This window comes from Mastomys coucha, unplaced genomic scaffold, assembly GCF_008632895.1.
Source record: "Mastomys coucha isolate ucsf_1 unplaced genomic scaffold, UCSF_Mcou_1 pScaffold5, whole genome shotgun sequence".
NCBI classification, from domain to species: domain Eukaryota; kingdom Metazoa; phylum Chordata; class Mammalia; order Rodentia; family Muridae; genus Mastomys; species Mastomys coucha.
In genome coordinates this window covers 51,161,340-51,165,090 of record NW_022196911.1, presented here as the reverse complement: position 1 = coordinate 51,165,090, position 3,751 = coordinate 51,161,340, and positions in this window count along the sequence as shown.

The following is a 3,751-nucleotide window of genomic DNA, read 5'->3' as shown; positions in this document are numbered from 1 at the left end:
GTATGCAAGTGTGTTAGAAAGAGACTAGATTGTGTGCATGTATCTGGGTGTGTGTGCACAAGTGTATGTGTGTGTGTGTGTGTGTGTCTGTGTGTGTGATGTTATCCTTTCTTGTTAAGAAACTAAGGATTAATTTTGGCTGAGTCTTTGAAGATGTAGCTAATAGATACATCTATAATCTAAGAGGTAAAGTTTATTCTCCAAAGAAAAACAGGAAGCATACAAGAAAAGAAGGGACCTGCAGCCTTCTCTAGTCATGGCCTATAAGGGGCACACCTCTCTACCAAAGAGTTCAGATTAAGCAGGCCATATCACACACACACTATTCTAAACAGTCTATAAGGAGGAGACCAGGACCAGATGTAGTCCAAGAACTGAGTATCCTTTTGGATCTTGTGACTATCGATAAAAGCAAATCAATAGCATGGACAAGCTTCATGGTATTGAGTAGAGAATAAAGCTGCATGGGTTCCCCTTGGTGTGCATCGTGGCTATAGCAACATAGTGCTAGCAGATATCTGACCCAGTGTGAGATGAGGTAAGGCTGAGTCCAACTTTCTGGGGTCTTGGATACGGTCCAGAGAGGACTAGATCTTTTGTCACACACACACTTATCTGAATACCCAAGGCTTCTACATGAGCAAGTATAATGATATATATGTATTAAAATGTTAGATTAAAGCTCCTCACTGTGTAGGATAGCTAAAAAAATTTTTAAAAACTCATAATGGCTATATATGGAGAGAACATTTTAAATAACTAATGGTATTACGGAAACAAATGGTGTTATAGAAACAATAAAAGCCAAAACATTTCATAGCATTAAATAGCTGTGAAATGTGAGGAGAAAAATGAGAAAAAAACAACAGTCTACAATTCTAAGAAGCTCACCAAACTCAAGGCATGATGATTACAAAGAAAGCCACACCTAGGAACATCAAAGTCCAACTTCTGGGAATCAGAGAGGGACATAGTGTTGTGAAAGCAGCAGAGAAACAACAATGCTATGCTGCCTCTAGCACTGGAGATATCTAATTCACCAGAAGCAAGAGAGGCTGGAGGCATGGGAACAGTACCCACACTGCTCAAAGCGAAAGACTTCTAGGCGCAACGCCACACCCAGTGAAAACAGCCATTGGGTAGTAAGCAAGAGAGGGATGCTTCAATTTAAGTAGAATTGTGGTCCTTTACAGCCAGCAGCTCAGCTTCTTGGCAATCTCTAAAGTGTCATGACCAGACTGAGGAAGACGTTTGAGAGGTTGACAGTCAGGACTCCAGAAACAAATGCAGAGCTCTGGTAAATTACAGAGATGGGTAAATGAGGAAAATCCAGAGATTCCCTCTGCTGTTAGAGACACGGTGAGTTAACTACAGGATGCCTTTAACACTTGAGTGTTGCCCTCAGCCTCCTGTCCTAGGTAGTGAAGAAACTGCGACATACATTGACATTCCTAGTATTTGACAAGGACTGGTAAGCCGTTAAGTAGATTAGAAGAAGTTTAAAATGCATACGGGATAACTACCAAAACTATGTCCATGGCAAACAGCCTGAACAAGTGACAGCAGAGAACAAAATTAGTTCAGCTTACAAGCAATGTATCAGCAGGACATTAAGCAAAAACGGGCTGAGTGTTCCCATTAAAGGTCAAAGATTATCAGACCGACTATTAAAAGCAAAAGCAATTATGTTGTGTCTATATGCAATGCCATTTAAAGACAAGGGCAATCTAAAATAAAAGGAGGGATACTGAGAACCCCGACTGATACTCAACGCTATAAAAACACAAAAGAGCTGGGCGGTGGTGGCGCACGCCTTTAATCCCAGCACTTGGGAGGCAGAGGCAGGCGGATTTCTGAGTTCGAGGCCAGCCTGGTCTCCAGAGTGAGTTCCAGGACAGCCAGGGCTATACAGAGAAACCCTGTCTCGAAAAAAAACAAAAACAAAAAAACAAAAAAAAAAACACAAAAGAGAGTAACTATATGGACACAAACAAAATCGGATTTAAGTCAAGGGATACATGAAATAACGACAAATGTTTTGTCATGATAGAAGTGTTGGCTTCTCCAGCAAGATAAATTATAAATGCATGTGACTATTTTAAAAGCTTTTAAAACATACCAGGCAAAACCGGAAAGGCCTATGGGAAAAATAGACCAACAGACAACACCTGTCAGCAGCTTTTATGGACTTTTCTGTGTAACTCACAGGACAGTCACATAAAAGCATCAGGAAGAGTACAGAACAGGAACTTCAGAGTTGCTCCAACCTAGGTAACATTGATAGGCCTCTACAGCCGACTATTGCAGGATACACATTCTTTTCAAGTTTAAGAGAGATAAAATTCAAGTTCACCAAAAATTTCAAAAGGGGCCAGTAATGCAAATGTAACTTTTAAATATTCCCCAACCTATTAAGATGGCTCAGTGGGTAAAGAGGATTGCCACTAAACTAGTGACCTGAGTTCAGTCCCTGGGACCCGTGTGGTAGGAAGACAGAAATGACCTTCTCAAGTTGTCATCAGACCTCCATATCTATATTCCCCCAATACACAAAATAAATAAGTAAATGTAACCTCCCCCCCTTCAGCTCAGTCATCGGACCTCTGGCAGTCTCTGCTTGGAGACTACCACCTGGGAGCTAAGACAAAAGCTCTCTGCAGACTGTCAGTTTGTCTTTGAAGAAGCTGCCAGGAAGTTCAATGAAGAGATAAGACAATGCCCACCACCTGAAGACCTTCCAGCTGCTGGGGACTTTGGCACCTGACTTTTTCTGCAGTGTTTATGTTATGCAAATATCATGTAAACTAGAGATTTGGTTCCAGTTTTTCGTGTTTAACTATAAAAATCCTGGCTTTTCTAAGTAAAGTTGAAGCCTTGATTGGAACTCATCTTGGCTTCATGATTTTTTCTTGCATTTCTTTTTTTTTTTTTTTTTCCAGTTACTGCAGCACTTTTATTTTTCTTTACACAATGACGTGTTGCTGGGGCCTAATGTTCTCACTGAACAGTAGAAAACCAAAATTTGTCATTTCTTCAAGAATTGCTTACAAAAAACCTTACATAAATTAAAAGGATGAATACATTTACAGCTGTCTGATGCAAACGTTCCCAACTCAAGGCGAGTAACAACCCATGGAGGTCAGGAAGGAAAAAAATCAGAACGGAAACTGGGTCCTAAGGCTCGGACTTTTCCACCCTGTTAGACTGGCAACAAGGACTGGTAACTGGTCTAGGAAACCTTGCCAGCCTCAGGAAATCCTGGAAGTCTGCTGTTGGTTAATACCCTGCACAGATCACCACGTGGTGCTCACAGAGATCCACAAGGCTGGGGACTTCTCTTCCACAGCGTGCTTTCCCCAGCCACCAAGTGACCGAGCCACATGAACTAAGGACTAAATCAAGATATGCACAGGGTATTAAACATGTACCAAGGGAACAGTTAACTTGAACACAAGGTCAAGAATCAGCAACAAGTTCTACGATCCAGTGCTGATATCAGATACAAGCTTCAAGGACAAAATTTCTTTTCGAAGGCTTATTCCAGTTTCATGAGGCTAGCATGAGGTGTGTACATTTGTCGGGGCAAATCGATACTTCAGAATCAGCTCATGCAGCAGATGCCTGGCACCTGCTCAGTCCATCTAGAAGCATTTGCGGTAGACGATGGAGGGGCCCGACTCATTGTACTCCTGCTTGCTGATCCACATCTGCTGGAAGGTGGACAGTGAGGCCAGGATGGAGCCTCCAATCC